General features: G+C 26.8%; 1 protein-coding gene across 2 annotated transcripts in view; it reads right to left on the minus strand.

Moving 5' to 3' along the window:
• gnal2 (guanine nucleotide binding protein (G protein), alpha activating activity polypeptide, olfactory type 2) overlaps positions 1-21,189 on the minus strand; it is a 41,823-nt gene that overhangs the window by 3,857 nt on the left and 16,777 nt on the right. The window lies entirely within an intron of this gene.

The following is a 21,189-nucleotide window of genomic DNA, read 5'->3' on the forward strand; positions in this document are numbered from 1 at the left end:
TAAACAGTACAAGTCAAAAGATTTATGTTTTCTAAAGAAGTCTCTTCAGCTCACCAAGCCTGCATTTATTTGATCCAGAGTATAGCAACACCAGTAAAATTTTGAAATATTTTTGTTATTTGAAATAACTGTTTTCTATTTGAATATATTTTAAAATGTAATTTATTCCTGTGATTGAAGCTGAATTTTTAGCATCATTACTCCAGTCACATTATCCTTCAGAAAACTTTCTAATATTCTGATTTGCTGCTCAAAAACTTGAAAACAGCTGAGTATAAATTTCATTTCAGGTTTCTTTGATGAATAGAAAGTTCAGAAGAACAGCATTTACCTGAAATAGAAATCTTTCGTAACATTATAAATGTACATATCATCACTTTTTATTAATTTAATGCATCCTTGATAAATAAAAGTATTAATTTCTATAATTTCAAAATTATTTTTAATTTTAAATAGTAAAAATATTTCACATTTTAATGCTTTTGCTGTGTTTTGGATTAAATTAATGCAGGCTTGGTGAGCCGAAGAAACTTCTTTAAAACATTAAAAAACTTTTGACTGGGGTAGTGCAGGTACCATTTTCTATTTAAATATATATTAGAATGTATTTTTGGTGGAAACCTTGATATATATAGTTTTTCAGAAGATTCATCATTTTTCACATTTATTTAAAATAAACTAATAATAGACTTTACTGTCACCTTTGATCAATTTAATGCAGCCCTACTGAATAAAAACGAAACAATGTAATAAAAAAAAATACTCTGAATCTCTCAACTAAAAATCACCCTCAAAAAATACTTTCATTGTCTCAAATATGACTTTACTTTGATCATCTCAAATGATACTAAAAGTGGCAAAAATGATGCTAAAAATTCAGCTTTGATCACAGGAATAAATTACATTTTAAAATATATTCAAATTGAAAGCAGTTATTTTAAATAGTAAAAATATTTCACAATATTGCTGCTTTTGCTGTATTTTGGATCAAATAAATACAGGCTTGGTGAGAAGAAGAGACTTTATTAAAACATTAAAAATCTTACTGTGCAAAAACTTTTGACTGATAGTGTATGTACTATTTTCTAAACTTGATAGATATATTTTTTCAGGATTCTTTGATGAATAGAAGATTAATAATTTTCTCACATTTACTTAAAATAAACTTTTTTGTAACAATGTAAAAATATTTACTGTCACCTTTGATCAATTTAACGCAGCCTTACTGAATACAAGTATCTCTATCAAAAAAAACAAAAACAAATGTAATAAAAAAAATACTCTGAATCAGCTAAAAATCACCCTCAAAAAATACTTTCATCATCTCAAACGATACTAAAAGTGGCAAAAATGATGCTAAAAATTACAGAATAAATAGAATAAATTACATTTCCAAATATATTCAAATAGAAAGAAGTCGTTTTAAATAGTAAAAATATTTCACAACATTATAGCTTTTGCTGTGTTTTTTAATTAAATAAATGCAAGCTTGGTAAGCAGAAGAGACTTCTTTAAAACATTAAACATCTTACTGTCCAGAAACTTTTCACTGGTAGTCTATTTTTTCGTGCTTATTTAAAATGAACTTTTTTGATCAATTTTTGATCATTTAAAGCAGCCTTACTGAATAAAAGTATTTCTTTCAAAAAGATAAACAAAACAATTAATTTAATAAAACAAAAATACTGACCGCAAAAACACAAGATCCTCTCAGCTAAAAAACACCCTCAAAAATATCTTGCTGTCTTAAATGTGACTTTGTAACTTATAACTTGTATCATCTCAAGACGCTGCTAAAAGTGGCAGAAACTATCAACGAGGAACGTCTGCCCTTTGAAGGCCTAGATATACCTGTTGCTGTATCAAATGTATATTCACAGGACCTGAAAGAGAACTGAAGGCCTGAAAGCATGCCTACAGCGAGTACGCAGCTGAAGTATGTTAGATAACAAGCCCATATCTTTCTCTTACTTCCCTGCAGAAAGGCAGAATATTAGCCCAACACTCTGTGACCATCATGTGATATTAGTGCTATCAGCACTAACGGAGACAAATATAGACTCATCCCACAAGCTTGTGACAACAAGACAATCTGTAACGACACTGCCAAAAAAAAGAAAAAAAAAGAAAAAAAAAGAAGATAAAATGATAAAGGGAAAATAGGTTTATGTGGAGATCTCAACTGAAGCCTTTCTTTCAGATGTGAAAATCCATGTAAAGTATAATATACTTTGATTACGGACTAATTATAAGGTCATTACTTATAATTAGCAGAATAAATAATAATATTAATTAATATTATTTTAAATTGCAATATTTTTTCACAATATTACCAAGTTAAATACATGCCACAGACCACAGAAAAAGTAACAAAAATACATATTTAGTCTAATAAATATATTACATATTTGCCATTAAATATTCAATACCAAGTATTGATCTAATAATATTTAAAATACCATTCTAAGTTCAATACGTGCCACACAACAACAAACTAACTAAATTATATTTAATAAATACCTTACATATTTGCCATTGAATATTCAATACCAATTATTGATCTAATAATATTTAGAATAATATTCTGGGTTAAATACATGCCACAGAGCACAGAAAAACAAACAAAACTAAATTATATTTAGTCTTATAAATTTATCACACATTTGCCATTAAATGTTAATAACAATTATTGATTTAATAATATTTAAAGTAATATTCTAGGTTAAATACATGCCGCAGACCACAGAAAAACAAACAAAACAAAGTTATATTTAGAGTAATAAATATTACATACTTGCCGTTGAATATTCAGTACCAATTATTGATCTAATAATATACTTAAAATAATATCCTGGGTTAAATACCTTCCACAGACGACAGAAAAAAATAAACAAAACAAAATTATATTTATTCTAACAAATATTTGTATGTATATTTTTTTTATATATATTTCCAATTAAAATAATAATTATTATTATTTAAAAAATTTAAAAAATATATTTAAAATAATAACTATCAATATTAATTAAAAATAATTTATGTTATTTTAAATTGCAATATTTCACAATATTATATTCTGAGTTAAATACATGCCACACAACACAATAAATAAATTAATTAAAGTAAATAAAAAAACTATTATAATTAAATATTCAATACCAATTATTCAGCTAATAATATTTTTAAAAATATATTCTGGGTTAAAAACATGTCACAGACCATAGAAAAACAAATAAAACTATATATTTGAATAATAAATATATTAGATATTTGGCATTAAACATTCAATACCAATTATTGACCAAATTACATTTAAAATAATATTTTAAGTTACATACATGCCACAGAAAAAATATTTAGTCTAATAAATATATTACACAAAAAAAGAAAAAGAAAGAAAGAAAATAAAAACAAAATTATATTCAGTCTAATAAATATATGACATATTTGCCATTGAATATTGAATAACTATTATTACTCAAATAATCTTTCACAATATTACGGATGAAAAAATTTAATGGAGACGTCTTTCAAAAATAATTAAAATAATATTCTAAGTTAAATACATGCCACAGACCACAAAGTAAATAAATAAATGAAATCAAAAACTAAATTAGATTTAGTCTAATAAATATATATCATTTGCCATTAAATATTCAAGACCAATTATGGATCTAATAATATTTAAAATAATATTTCACAATATTACTGATAAAAAATAAAATCAAGACTTCTTTCAAAAATAATTTTTAATAATAGTCTGAGTTAAATACAGGCCACAGGCCACAAAATAAAAAAATAAAATTAAAATTTATAAAATAAAATAAAAATTACATTTATATATATATATCATTTGCCATTAAATATTCAACACCAATTACTGATCTAATAATATTTAAAATAATATTTTGAATTAAATACATGCCAAAGACCACAAAAAAGAAAATTAACTATATTTAAATCTAATAAATATATTACATATTTGCCATTAAGTATTCAATTCCAAATATCAATCAAATAAAAGTCTTTCAAATTTAACCTGATTATATTATCTTTAACATTGTAAATTAAACCTTGGATAACCTAATAGAACATTATTATTTTATCAGAACCACATATTTCTTTACATTTTGTTTTGTGGTTTCACTCGAACAGACAGTGATGCATGAAAAAAAAAAAACACAACAGACTGGAACAAGAACATTGCCTGCGAACTCACTGTCATTTGAACACTGTAACTTTTAACAACTGATAACAACCTCAACAACTAGTTAGCAAAACATCACAAACCACAAATTCCAGCACTCGATCACCGCTCACGACAAACACACTGAACAACAACTTCTGCCTGTCAGCTGCAGACGCTTCTTCAGTATCAAACACAGCTTTGGCATCAGCTGTTTTATTAAGTAAAGCAAGTGAAAAGGGTAAACAAATCCTCTGCATCCCTATGTGTGTGCATTCCACCAAACAAGCTCATGCATTTCCACCATTCACCTCCAGAGGGCAGATGTCTGTTCTGCTGTATTAAACCTCATTGAGTTTCAAGTCCTCCTCCCTAACTGAAATCCACTGATCTCTGTTTGAGAATCAACCAAAACTATCTTTCTTTTAATGTGAGACAAGTTACTATACATGCTGTGACTATAAAAAGAGCCGTTGACCAGCATCTGACGGGCTGAGGAGGTGTTTGTGTGACAAAATCGCGGGACAGGCTGTCTATCTGCCATCAAGGATACATACAATATTGACAAGATGTGCACGGCGAGTCCCCACCTCCGTCTTGTGTGGTTTTGCACGTACAGAACGCTGTACGTAGGATCAGTGTTGACACAAAGGTCGAAGAAGAACAATCCAAACAAATTCCACAGGTTGATTTAGGCAGAACTAAATATACTGTAAGACACACACTGACTCTACCATCAAAACAAAAAACGGCACGGCAACTAAACAAACTCATTTTTGCGTAAGATTACATACAAAAGAACTGATCATAGTGAAGCTAAACTTGAACCATAAACATTTTATTGCTTTAAAAGTATGGAACAAATATAGAATTATATATACAAACAAAAACAATGATATAGTTTTTTTTATCAAATAAAAGTATGTAACATTGAATATAAAATTCATAATACTGTAAAAAAATATATATATATATATATATTATTAAAAAAAATGTTTAATCAAATTGAGCTTTTTTTTACATTTCTGTATTGTATTAATTTCCCAGAGTAAATTTTTGTAAAAATATATAAACCTCATATCTGTGGGACAAGAGAGGAAATGTAATGAATAAATAAATAAGAAAATTATAAAAAAAACACAAAAAAAAAACATTTTATTACTTTAAAAGTATAAAACAACTATATAATTATATATACAAACAAAAACAAATTATTCTTTAGTTATTTCATTATATATATATATATATATATATATATATATATATATATATAATGCAATAACACAAATAATGCTATAAATATATTTAATTTTTCTTTTTTTATCCTATATTATTAGTTTTCAAGTGGGAAAAAATTGTAAAATATATATATATATTTTTACAAAATATAAATGTTGATTAAATAAAGCTCATCTAAACCTCATATCTGTGGGATAAGAGAGGAAATGTAATGAATAAATAAATAAGAAAATTATAAAAAAAACAAAAAAAGTATAAAACAAATATATAATTATATATACACAAACAAAAACAAATTATTCTATAGTTATTTCATTATATATATATATATATATATATATATAAATAAATAAATAAATAATGCAATAAAACAAATAATGCTATAAATATATTAAAATTAAAAAAACAATTATATCCTGTATTATATTAGTTTTCAAGAGGGAAAAATTTGTAAATATATATATATATATTTACAGAATATAAATGATTAAATAAAGCTCATCTGTGGGATAAGAGGGAAGAAAGTGTAATAAATAATCAATTTAAAAAATAAATAAATAAATATTGTATTACTTTAAAAGTATTAAAAAATCTATAATTACACATACAAACAAAAACAAATAATGCTTTAGATATTTGTACTTTTTTATTATCTCCTGAAATTATCTCTTAAAATTATGAATAAATAAATAGGAACAGTATTTTAAATAAAAGTATAAAACAAATATATAATTATTTATATAAACAAAAAAAATAGAGTTATTTTATAAAATATATTTTATATACCATTGAATATAAAATTCATAATACCGTAAAAACATACAATAAAAGTATATTGATTGATTTTGTAAAATATTTTTAATAAAATAGATATTTTTTTAAATAATCCCCTTCTGTTTTACAATAGTTTTCCACAGAAAAAAATATAGTAAAAAATATATTTCTACAAAATATAAATGCTACTTAAATAATCCTCATATCTGTGGGATCAGAGGGGGAAATGTAGAATAAATAAATAAGAAAAATATTTTAAATAAGAAAAACAAAAACATTTTATTACTTCAAAAGTATAAAACAAATATAGAATTATTTATACAAACAAAAAACATATAAAATGATAGTTATACATTATATATACCACTGAATATAAAATTCATAATACTTTAAAAACATACAATAAAAGTATATTGATTAATTCTGTAAAATATTTTAAATCAAATAATTATTTTTTTTGTATCATAATAGTTTTCCAGAGACAAAAAATAGCAAAAATAACAATAATAATAAAAATAAATAAATAAATATATTATAATTTTTTTATTATTATTATTATTTTTTTTTTTTTTACAAAATATAAGTGTTGCTAAAATAATCCTCATATCTGCGGGATAAGAAGTGGGAAATGTAAAAACAAAATCAGAAAAGTATTTTAAATAAAAAAGAAAAATATTAAAAAGTATTTTTCTAAAATAAAAATGTTGCTACAATAATCAGTGAGATCACAGAAAAAAAAGAAATGCTGCTATCAATAATTATTAATTAATATGTTGCCAAAAAATAAAAAATAAAACAAATTATTCTCAAATTTGAAAAAACCAGAGCAAAACAATTAGAGAATGAATGAATGAATAAATAAATGATCAATCTTTCTATCTATCTATCTATCTATCTATCTATCTATCTATCTATCTATCTATCTATCTATCTATGCTGGTTTAACCAATCAGATTTGAGATAAAATTATCCATGTTACACTAGCTCTTTTGAAGTTGTGTGTGTGTTTATTTACATTTTTATATTTAATCTCCCTTGGTTGCTCTTGTGCTGAAAATAACATCTCTCACGCTGTTAATCCGATTTATCATCGTGGTTTTTCAGAGTCTGGAGAATGTTCAGTGCCACAGATAAGATAAGATAAGATAATCAAGCCCAGATTGTAGTCGATGGGCGCTTTGTACACCATTTAGGAACACAAGGTGGATTCTAAACCAGAAAACAGGGACATTGTACCTGGAGTCATTCCAAAACCAGTAAATCCAGTTCACACCGAACAATATGGGAATGTTTAAACACGTTTCACATGTCCTATTGAGGTTAACGGCTCTACAGCTGCGGGTATCGGTGGCTAGGTTTCTTACAACACTGAATTAGGCTGGGAAAACTACTTGAAACTTGCAATTCTCCTGTTATATCCACACAAGTTTTAAAGTTACACATTTTAACTTGATAGAGGCTCTGATCCGAGTCTGACAAGAATGGAAAAAATTGTACATTTTGTCTTAGACTAATCAAATTTTTTAGTTTGCATAAGGTTTGGACTTGTAATTCTTGAAAAAAATTATAATAAATGTCTGTTGCAACTCTTTCTGCATACACTCACACACACCTGCACAAAATGAAACAAAAAATAAAAATGCAAATTTGACAATACCGGTTGAGTCAGATCTCAGGGTCTTGTTTAGGCTCAGGATCAAATTACAGTTTAATGCCCATGCATGCACACATATATTAGAGTATTGTATATCACTTGTTGCAACCATTTAATTGCACTTTTATGGAAAGCCTGAACTGTTAATGAGAAGTATAAATTATTGTAGGTGCTAACAATGCATGATCATGCAAATGCATGCAACTAAAAACAATTGTAAAGCTTTGCATGTGTCAAATGCATACATATAAATACATTTAAGAATACAAATGATCATAATGTGTAACTTTTATATTATAAAATATAAACAAATCAGCAATGAATCACATTGTTGTCAAGTAAAACTGTTTAAGAAATGTTTAAATACATTTTTTACAAAATAAAAAATGTTGCTAGAATAATTCTCTTATCAGTAAGAGCAAAGGGGGAAAAGAGTAAAAAAAAAAAAAATATTTTTAACAAATTAAAAATGTTGCTAAAATAAATCTTTATATCAGTGAAAACAGATTTAAAAAATAAAAATATATAAATGGTTACAAAACAAAAATGTTGCTAAAACATTTCTCATGAGTGAGACCAGAGGGGATAAAATAAATCTGAATATCAGTAAAACCATACAAAAAAGTATAATAATAATAATAATAATTGTTACATAATAAAAAATGTTGCAAAAGTAATCCTCATATCAGTGAGCCCAGAGGGAAAAAAAAAAAAAAAAAAAAGTAATAAATATATATATATTTTATTAATTTTTTTTTTGACAAATTAAAAATGTTGCTAAAATAAACCATAAGAAAAAGGTAAATAATAATAATAATAATAATAATAATAATAATTAATGTTTTTTTCAGCATAAGAGCAAACCATAAGAAAAAGGTAAATAATATTAATAATAATAATAATAATTAATGTTTTTTTCAGCATAAGAGCAAACCATAAGAAAAAGGTAAATAATAATAATAATAATAATATTATTTTCAACAAAAAAATAAATGTAAAAAAATGATAAAAAAAAATTAAATGTACAAATTAAAAATGTTGCTACAATAAATCTTAATATCTGTAAAACCATATGAAAAGGTAAAGAAAAATAAATAATAATAACAATTAATGTTATTTTCAGCATAAGAGCAAGAAAAAAGTAAAAAAAACACTACAAATTAAAAATGTTGCTAAACTAAATATTAATATCAGTGAAACCAGAACAAAAGTTATAAATAAATAAAAAATAGTTACAAAATTAAAATGTTGCAAAAATATTCCTCATGAGTGAGACCAGAGACGAAAAAAGTAAAAAAATAAATAATTAATTAAATAAATAAATAATTGTTACAAAATAAAAAAATTGCTAAAATAAATCTTAATATCACTGAAACATACAAAAAAAAGGTTATAATGTTGCTAAAATAATTACTCTTTTACATTTGTAGGACTAGAGGGGAAAACAGCTATAGAGAAAAAAAAAATTCAGTAACACTTTACAATAAAGTTCACTAGTTAACTACATTAACTTAACATGAACTAAAAAGGAACTATACTTCCTAATTTCAGCATTCACTTATTTTAATGCATTATTTAAAATCACAAGTTGTGTTTGTTAACATTAGTTAATGCACTGTAATAAATGTGCTGTTCACTGTTAGTTCATGTTCTCTAAAGTTAACAAATGACATCTTATTGTAAAGTGTTACCAAAAAAATCCTTATTTTAGACTACACTAATACATACTTTAATAATCTTTGTAAATCATTTTTACAGTATACATATTTCGAAGTAACACACTTGCGTGTCATAAATCATATTAAAAAGCTATATGTAATATAACAGCATGACTGTTTAAAAATCCTTTCTGGTTTTCGAAGCTTTAAGCGGTTGTATCGTTCTATTTTTACAAATTAAAAATATTGCTAAAAAAACTAATATCAGTCAAACCAGATGAAAAAGTAAAATAATAATAATATTAATAATTGTTACAAAATAAAAATGTTGCTAAAATAATCCTCTTATCAGTGAGACCAGGGGGAAAAATATACAAGAAAAAGGTATAAAAAAAAATTACAAATGTACAAATTAAAAATGTTGCTAAAATAAATCTTAATATCAGTCAAACCAGACGAAAAGAGTAATATTTTTTTTTTTTTTTTTAAATCCTTATATCTGTAAGACCAGAGGGGGAAAAAAAAACATATATTTAAACTTTTTTATAAATTAAAAATGTTGCTAAATTAAATCTTGATATCTGTAATACCATGAGAAAAAAAATATATATATATTACTTGTAATAATAAATACAAAAATCATAAATTGCTAGTATACATCACAAATAATCATAAACAAGCAACGCTGAACTAAATGTTACACTTTAAGTAGAAAAGAGTAATAAAAAAAATCCTTATATCTGTAAGACTAGAGGGAAAAAAAACATTTCAATTTTTTTATAAATTAAAAATGTTGCTAAATTAAATCTTGATATCTGTAATACCATGAGAAAAAAAAATATTACTTGTAATAATAAATACAAAAAAAAAATGTAATCATAAATTGCTAGTTTACATCAAAAGTAATCACAAACAAGCAACGCTGAATTAAATTTTACACTTTAAGAAGAAAGCTATTTTCTTAAAATAGTATTTTCCGGTAAAGCATACTTTCATAATCTTTGAAAATCATTTTTACAGTAAACATATGTCAAAGTAACACAATTGCGTGTCATAAATCATATTAAAAAGCTATATTTAATATAACAGCATGACGGTTAAAAAATCTGGTTTTCAAAGCGTCGAGCGGTTGTGCCGTTCTATTTTTAGCGAAACGCTGGCAAAATCTCCAAACAGAAACCCGAAATGCTAAAAATGGAATTCATAATCTGTTGCTATTTTTATCATGCGCACGTGCGCGTGTTTGTTTGTGCATCTATGTAAGAAAAGGCAGAAAAAAGAAGGGCGAGAGGAAGCCAGACAGAGAGAGAGAGCGAGCTCTGCTGTACATCAGTGAATGTTTATTCCCTTTAAGCACTTATGAGGGTCTGATATGTATAACCACACACACACAGACAAACACGGGCCCTTTCTGCGCCTCACCTTCTCTTTCTGACCTTCCTTTGTTTACGCGCATTGCCGGGATACTCCCTTTGATTCGGCGGCGCGCACACACACGTGACGCCCTCCACCAGTGAGTGCTCTGCAGTGCTGCGCTATAAATAGCTCCTGCTTGCCCCGACTGCGCTGTTCCTTTACATAAGCGCTGGCGGAGGGAGGAGGGGGACAGACAGCCCAACCACAATCTCCATACAGCCGGGCCTGCAGAACGCCACACACAACTGGGATCTCTCTCTCTCTCTCTCTCAGACTGCTGCTTTCACTGTTTCTGTACAAGTGTCCTCTATTACGACGGCATGGTCCCGGTCTCACCGACCCACTTCCGTACGAACGCGTATTTACGTGACATTGATATGGAATCTGTTTCCTTTGAGGCTCAAAATAGACATGCGATAGAATAGAAACGAACACTGGGATGTCACAAAAAATCACGCGATCGTGTGATGATCTCACAGGTCAAAGGGCAGGCAAGTTGGAATGAGATAAAACAGCTCGATCAAAGCTTCAAATAACTGCAGTATAAAAGTTTGGTTATGAATTGGTACTTTCTGGTTGAGTTACAAAAAATTATTTTACAAAGAACAAAACATTTTATATTAAAAAAATTAAAAAAAAAGTAAAAAGTAAAATAATAATAATATTAATAATAATAATTGTTACAAAATAAAAATGTTGCTAAAATAATCCTCCTATCAGTGAGACCAGGGGGAAAAATATACAAGAAAAAGGTATAAAAAAAAAAAAAATTACAAATGTACAAATTAAAAATGTTGCTAAAATAAATCTTAATATCAGTCAAACCAGACGAAAAGAGTAATATTTTTTTTTTTTTTTTTAAATCCTTATATCTGTAAGACCAGAGGGGGAAAAAAAAACATATATTTAAACTTTTTTATAAATTAAAAATGTTGCTAAATTAAATCTTGATATCTGTAATACCATGAGAAAAAAAATATATATATATTACTTGTAATAATAAATACAAAAATCATAAATTGCTAGTATACATCACAAATAATCATAAACAAGCAACGCTGAACTAAATGTTACACTTTAAGTAGAAAAGAGTAATAAAAAAAATCCTTATATCTGTAAGACTAGAGGGAAAAAAAACATTTCAATTTTTTTATAAATTAAAAATGTTGCTAAATTAAATCTTGATATCTGTAATACCATGAGAAAAAAAAATATTACTTGTAATAATAAATACAAAAAAAAAATGTAATCATAAATTGCTAGTTTACATCAAAAGTAATCACAAACAAGCAACGCTGAATTAAATTTTACACTTTAAGAAGAAAGCTATTTTCTTAAAATAGTATTTTCCGGTAAAGCATACTTTCATAATCTTTGAAAATCATTTTTACAGTAAACATATGTCAAAGTAACACAATTGCGTGTCATAAATCATATTAAAAAGCTATATTTAATATAACAGCATGACGGTTAAAAAATCTGGTTTTCAAAGCGTCGAGCGGTTGTGCCGTTCTATTTTTAGCGAAACGCTGGCAAAATCTCCAAACAGAAACCCGAAATGCTAAAAATGGAATTCATAATCTGTTGCTATTTTTATCATGCGCACGTGCGCGTGTTTGTTTGTGCATCTATGTAAGAAAAGGCAGAAAAAAGAAGGGCGAGAGGAAGCCAGACAGAGAGAGAGAGCGAGCTCTGCTGTACATCAGTGAATGTTTATTCCCTTTAAGCACTTATGAGGGTCTGATATGTATAACCACACACACACAGACAAACACGGGCCCTTTCTGCGCCTCACCTTCTCTTTCTGACCTTCCTTTGTTTACGCGCATTGCCGGGATACTCCCTTTGATTCGGCGGCGCGCACACACACGTGACGCCCTCCACCAGTGAGTGCTCTGCAGTGCTGCGCTATAAATAGCTCCTGCTTGCCCCGACTGCGCTGTTCCTTTACATAAGCGCTGGCGGAGGGAGGAGGGGGACAGACAGCCCAACCACAATCTCCATACAGCCGGGCCTGCAGAACGCCACACACAACTGGGATCTCTCTCTCTCTCTCTCTCAGACTGCTGCTTTCACTGTTTCTGTACAAGTGTCCTCTATTACGACGGCATGGTCCCGGTCTCACCGACCCACTTCCGTACGAACGCGTATTTACGTGACATTGATATGGAATCTGTTTCCTTTGAGGCTCAAAATAGACATGCGATAGAATAGAAACGAACACTGGGATGTCACAAAAAATCACGCGATCGTGTGATGATCTCACAGGTCAAAGGGCAGGCAAGTTGGAATGAGATAAAACAGCTCGATCAAAGCTTCAAATAACTGCAGTATAAAAGTTTGGTTATGAATTGGTACTTTCTGGTTGAGTTACAAAAAATTATTTTACAAAGAACAAAACATTTTATATTAAAAAAATTAAAAAAAAAGTAAAAAGTAAAATAATAATAATATTAATAATAATAATTGTTACAAAATAAAAATGTTGCTAAAATAATCCTCCTATCAGTGAGACCAGGGGGAAAAATATACAAGAAAAAGGTATAAAAAAAAAAAAAATTACAAATGTACAAATTAAAAATGTTGCTAAAATAAATCTTAATATCAGTCAAACCAGACGAAAAGAGTAATAAATAAAAAAATAAAATAAAAAATCCTTATATCTGTAAGACCAGAGGGGAAAAAAAAACATATTTAAATTTTTTTATAAATTAAAAATGTTGCTAAATTAAATCTTGATATCTGTAATACCATGAGAAAAAAATAATATATATTACTTGTAATAATAAATACGATCAAAGCTTCAAATAACTGCAGTATAAAAGTTTGGTTATGAATTGGTACTTTCTGGTTGAGTTACAAAAAATTATTTTACAAAGAACAAAACATTTTATATTAAAAAAATTAAAAAAAAAGTAAAAAGTAAAATAATAATAATATTAATAATAATAATTGTTACAAAATAAAAATGTTGCTAAAATAATCCTCCTATCAGTGAGACCAGGGGGAAAAATATACAAGAAAAAGGTATAAAAAAAAAAAAAATTACAAATGTACAAATTAAAAATGTTGCTAAAATAAATCTTAATATCAGTCAAACCAGACGAAAAGAGTAATAAATAAAAAAATAAAATAAAAAATCCTTATATCTGTAAGACCAGAGGGGAAAAAAAAACATATTTAAATTTTTTTATAAATTAAAAATGTTGCTAAATTAAATCTTGATATCTGTAATACCATGAGAAAAAAATAATATATATTACTTGTAATAATAAATACGATCAAAGCTTCAAATAACTGCAGTATAAAAGTTTGGTTATGAATTGGTACTTTCTGGTTGAGTTACAAAAAAATATTTTACAAAGAACAAAACATTTTATATTAAAAAAATAAATAAATTAAATTAAATATAAAAATATATATATATATAATTTTTTGTGTATATTTATATAAAATAGTAATAATTTAATAATTACAAAAACATTTTACAAACACATTTAGTAATTTTATAAAATATATTAAATATGTATATTTACATAAAATAAATTTATAAATAAATGTAAAAAACATAATTTTAACATAATAACACACATATTTAAAATACAGTATAAAATAATATTAAATTCCTAAAAATATATATTATTTAAGAATGCAACTGTATGCAATTATAATATTTAGACATTAATTATATAAACAAATCAGTAATACACAATTTTCATTGATATATTTCCATAAAATAAAGCTAATCATTTTCTATCTTTTATTTATGTTTTGATGTCTGACTTCACTAAGAAACACTGAAAATCTTAAATTCATAAATAAATGTAAATAAATATGAATTAAAAAATATATAAATACATTTAAAATATAGTATAAATTAATATAAAATAAATATTAAATTCCAATTTTTTAATTCAAGAATGCAACTATGCAATTATAATTAAAAAATTTTGACTTATTGTAACATTAATTACTTTAGCCTTTAGTTTAAAGTCATTATAAACAAATTGAAAATTATAAACAAATCATTAATGAACATTAATGTGTATACACACACACACACACACACACACACACACACACACACACACACACACACACATATATATATATAAAAATATATATATATATATATATATATATTTTTTTTTTTTTTTTTATTCAAGACAATATTTAGTCTCAGTAATCAATCACATCAAATAATAATAATTATTTATTTTTTGTTTTTTACCAATACATTTAATTTAATAATTAAAAAAAACATTTAGCTAATTTTATACAATATATTAAATATCAGGTGTATTTACATAAAATAAAACAAATATTTTCTATCTATTTGTATCTAGTTTTGATGCCTGATTTAAGAAAATTTGGAAATTTAAAATTTGTGACTAAGTGTTTTTTTTTTTATAAATATAAATAAATTTAAAATATAATATAAAATAAATATTAAATTCATAAATAATATAAATAATGAAACTGTATGCAATTATTAATTAATAAATTGTGACCCTAGACCACAAAACCATCTTAAGTAACACGGGGGTATTTGTAGCAATAGCCAAAAATACATTGTATGGGTTAAAATGATTGATTTTTCTGCCAAAAATCATTAGGATATTAAGTAAAGATCATGTTCAATGAAGATATTTTGTAAATTTCCTACCGTAAATACACCAAAACCTTTTTGATTATTAATATGCATTGCTAAGAATTTCATTTGGACAACTTTAAAGGTGATTTTCTCAATATTTAGATTTTTTTGCACCCTCAGATTGCAGATTTTTAAATAGTTTTATCTCAGCCAAATATGGTCATATCCTAACAAACCATATATCAATATTTTATATCTTATTTAAGCTTAATTCAGCTTTCAGATTATCTATAAATATACTTTTGTGGTCCATGGTTACATATAACAAATAATAAATATGTATAGCATTGTCAAAAGTCTAAATAATACTGAGATATCATTACCGGATTACTGGGGTTTACTAAAGCCGACATAACTATTATTATTGCTAATGCTTAGGGTTAGTGTTTTGAACAAACCTTTAACCCCAAGTATTAAAACTTTAGTCCATAACTCGTCCTGCAACATTTGCGCTGTATGAATGACACCTCCAATTACGTGGTTTGTTTAGGAGAGGTGTGCTATTACTTTTCCAGGCAATTTAATTAACACCTGGGCGGATAACAAACACACACAAACAGACAAAAATCTCATAGACTTCTGCTGAAGGACAGACACAAGAAATACCTAGAAATCATAAACTTGAGGGTGGATTGTTTTTAAATCCAGGTCAGCAAGCAACCAATCAGGAACACTCAAGCAAGTAGCAACCGCATAGCAACACTTTAAACACCTCAACAACTCCAACCACATAAAACACACTAGAATGGGGCTGCTTGATTTGGAGAGAAAAAATGTGATTTAAAATGTAATTAAAAATATTTTAGGTTTGCTGTGCTTGTTTGTAGGGCTGCACAATTTGCCCAAAATGTTTTGATTATTTTTAGATTAAAATCTGAATTCATATTTTATTTTAATGAATATGATTCTATTAATTACTTCTAAAAAAATATATATATAAATGACTAAATAAAAACCAAAGTAATTTTCCATCGCAATATTTCACTGTAAAATAAATCTCATATTTAAGAAAAATGTATCTAAATATATTGAAAATATAGTACAAAATAATATGAAATAAATAATAAATTCCTAAATTAAAATATTATTTAAGAAAGCAATGTATGCAAATATAATTTAGAAAATTTAGACTTATTGTAACATTCATTCATTTAGCCTTTAGTATAAAGTCACCAAAAATTATAAACAAATCAGTAATGAACAATTTTCCAAAATTATTTCATAAAATAAAACAAATCTTTTTTTGTTTTGATGCCTGATTTCACTTTAAGAAAAAAATTATTCCGAAATAAATGTAAATATATATGAAAAATATACATTTAAAATATAGTATAAAATAATATTAAATAAATATTATTAGGAATATTAAATTCCTAAAAAATATATATATTTAAGAATGCAACTGTATGCAATTATAACTTTAATTTAATAAAATTTAGACTTATTGTAACATTCATTCATTTAGCCTTAAGTTTAAAGCCACTTAAAAAAAAAAGAGTAACAAACAATTTTCATCGCTATATATATATATATATATATATATATATATATATATATATATATATATATATACAGCAATGATTACATTTTATATAATATATTAAATATCATGTATTTTACATAAAATAAAACAAATAATTTTAAATAATCTTTTTTATGTTTTGATGCCTGATTTCACTTTAAGAAAAACTGATAATCTTAAATTCATAATTAAATGTAAATAAATATGAATTTATATACATAAATACAAATAATATACAAATATAAAATATACATATTTATTATTCATTTAATAATATATTAAATAAATATTAAATTCCTAAAACAAATTATTTAAGAATGCAATTGTATGCAATTATAATTTATCAAATTTAGACTTATTGTAACATTAATTAATTTAGCCTTTAGTTTAAAGTCATTGAACATGAACAAGTTTAACTGCTGAAAAAAATATTTTATTTTAAATTACAACAAATTTACAAAAAAAACCCCAGCAAAACTAATATCTTAATTTCTTTATCATCTAAAATTTTACCGAATTTGGCCATTTTGACAGAAAGCGCTTCATGTTGTGGAGCAGTATTTCTTGCGAATCATCTCTGAGATTCTTAAGTAAATCATATCCTTTAACCCTTTTTAAGCCATATCGCAATTTTGGCATTATTTCTGTTAGCTGTGCAGCCCTGCCCCGAAATCATGTGAAAGTGCACGTTCAAACACATTTACTTCCAAAACTCTTACTCTCAATAAAACAACAATTTAAATGCGATTAGATTTATCTGAAAACTCAAAGACCGTCCACCGCTGGGTCGACCTGGATCACAGCGAGCACAAATCTGAGCAGACGCTGATTTGAAGTTGTATAACGGAGGAATTCTCAGTATTGTAAAAGTCTTCCACAAAGAACAAGCCTGTATTGAGAGCAGCTGGGTGTCTGTATGATCCTCGGAGTATCTCCGGGCCTTTTCTGACTGAGAGACAACAGTCGCCATTATGTGTCAGGCACTGCACTAGCTGGTGATGCTATCTGTGTCCTACAAAGCGGCTGACCAACTCCCATGACCTGACCACCCTCCTCACGCTTTCATACCTGACACACGGCCACTGTTATACAGGAGAAACACCAAAACGCTAAAAACGCTAAAAACGCCAACAGTGGACATAAAAACAGATAGTGTTAGTGTATCTACAATCTCCAGATGCAAAGAAACAGCTATATATATATATATATATGCCAAAAATACATTGTATGGGTCAAAATGATCGATTTTTCTTTTATGCAAAAAACCATTAGGATATTAAGTATTTAAGATATTTTATAAATTTCATACCGTAAATATATCACAACTTAATTTTTGATTAGTAATATGCATGGCTAAGAACTTCATTTGGACAACTTTAAAGGCAATTTTCTCAATATTTCGATTTTTTTTTTAGTTTAGTTTTAACTCATTGTAAACAAATCTATAATGAATCATTTTCACAGTTTTACAGCAAAAGCATGTTTATGAATTTCTAATTGCCGCAGTTACAAATAATCACTTATTTATACATAACGTTGCTTTTTTCTTTAATAAACTGAAAAATTGGTAGAGCTTTAGTCTTTAAGCTTTAAAATGGTGTCATAAAAAATATTACTTTTTATAAATATTATTTTTACTACATAAAAAAAAAAAACGTATTTAAATAAACATTTAACAACTTTAAAAGCGATTTTCTCAATATTTAGATTTTTTTGCACCTTTAGATTCCAGATTTTGAAATAGTTGTATCTCGGCCAAATTATATTAAATATAATTATTCGATTCATTTAGTAAAAATCATGTGGAAAACATGCCTTTAGTGTTTTTAAATAGACATCACTGTTTTGTTGTATAACTATTTGGTTAAAAAAAAAAAAAAAAAAAAATTAAAAAAAAAAAAAAATCACCCTTTAAGTAATTTTAGAGCAAATATAAATATACATATGTGACCCTAGTCACAAGGGTCAATTTTTTTTTTGAAACTTTTTTTGAAACTTCTACATCATAAAAATGCTAAAAATGCCAACAGTGGACATAAAAAAACAGATTGTGTATCTACAATCTCCAGATGCAAAGAATATATATATATATATATATATGCCAAAAATACATTGTATGGGTCAAAATTAGCAATTTTCTTTTATGGTAAAAAACCATTAGAATATTAAGTAAAGATCCTATTCCATGACAATATTTTTTACATTTACACTGTAAATATATCAAAACTTAATTTTTGATTAGTAATATGCATTGCAAAGAACTTAATTTGGACAACTTTAAAGGCGATTTCCTCAATATTTACATTTTTTTTGCAACCCTCAGATTCCAGATTTTTAATTAGTTGCATCTCAGCCAAATATTGTCCCAACAAACTATACATCAATGGAAAGCTTATTTATTCAGATAAATCAAAAAATTGACCCTTATGACTGGTTTTGTGGTCCAGCGTCACATATATGTCATGTTTTAAGTGGGTTGCCTGAATGCCGTAAGGAAGCCCTGAACAAACAGGTTGGTTTCAGGTTCATCTGAGCCTGATCAGGCACGTTTCTTCGAGGGATGTGCAAAATGACATATTTTCAAAACAGACTAGTTGCTCGGTTGCCTGAACTGGTTTCAGGTTTACCTGACCCCGATTTACAGACGCAACTTTTCTGAGAAGGTTTTACAGCATGCGCCGTCACACATCTAAAGCACAGTGACCTCAAACAAAGGTTTTTTAAAACAAGTCTAACCTATCAACCAGTACTCCAAATTAGTGTCACAATAAACACCCACAATTTATTCAAAAGTTTGAAGTTTGTACATTTTTTAGGATGCATTAAAAACTGTTCTTTTTAACTTTCTATTCATCGAAGAGAACAGTTTCAACAAAAACACTGAAGGAGTAGTTCACATCCATAACAAAAATTTAAGATAAAAATTTAGGATAAAAAAATGTCATCTCGTCATCCAAGATGTTCATGTCTTTCTTTCTTCAGTCGTAAAGAAATTATGTTTCTGAGGAAAACATTTCAGGATTTCCCTCCATATAATGGACTTCTATGGTGCCCCCAAGCTTTAACTTCCAAAATGCTTTACACGCAGCTTCAAAGGGCTCAAATGGTTATTTTCACTTTTTTTTTTTTTTACAATTTATATACTTCATGAATCTCAAACTCTTGTCTTGTTTAGCTCTTGTGAACTCTTTGTATTCCGGTTTAAGACAGTTAGGGCATGTTGAAAAACTCACATCTTATTTTCTCCGCCAACTTCAAAATGGTCCTACATGACTATAGAAGTACAGACCACAGTGTTTACAAAGTGAACATGAACACCCTTTACAAAAAAAAGGTAAAACAGTGACGTAGGATGATTCCGAAATTGGAGGAGAAAATAAGGGAGTTTTTCAACATACCCTAACTGTCTTGAACCAGAATACACAGAGTTCACGCAGAGCTAGACAAGACAAGCTTTTGAGGTTAAAAAGTATACAAATTGTAATTATTTTTAAGAAAATAACAGATCGTTTCGTTAGATAAGACCCTTCTTTATTGGCTTGGATCATTTAGAGCCCTTTGAAGCTGCATTTAAACTTAATTTTGGAAGTTCAAACTCGGGGGCACCATAGAAGTCCACTATATGGAGATAATTCCTCAAAAAAACAATTTATTTATGACTGAAGAAAGAAAGAAAGAAACAACATATCTGTACATTTTCGTTCTGGAATTGAACTACTCCTTTAAGCACTACAACTGTTTTTAACATAAATGTTTCTGGAGCAAATCAGCATATTAAAATAATTTCTGAAAGGTCATGTGACACTATGGAGTAATGATTCTGAAAATTCAGCTTATCATCAGATAAATAAATTAGATCTTAAAATATATTAAAATAGAAACCAGCTATTTTGAATTGTAATAATATTTCACAATATTAATGTTTTTACTGTATCAAATAAATGCAGCCTTGATGAGGATTCTGTAAAAAAAAAAAAAAAAAAAAAACTATTTACAGCCCCATGCAGATCCAGCTGTGTTCACCGAACATATTCCCTTTAGATTCACACTATAACCACTCCAAACATTAGAAAACTCGAATAACTG

This window comes from Garra rufa, chromosome 24 (assembly GCF_049309525.1).
Source record: "Garra rufa chromosome 24, GarRuf1.0, whole genome shotgun sequence".
Classification (NCBI taxonomy): Eukaryota; Metazoa; Chordata; class Actinopteri; order Cypriniformes; family Cyprinidae; genus Garra; species Garra rufa.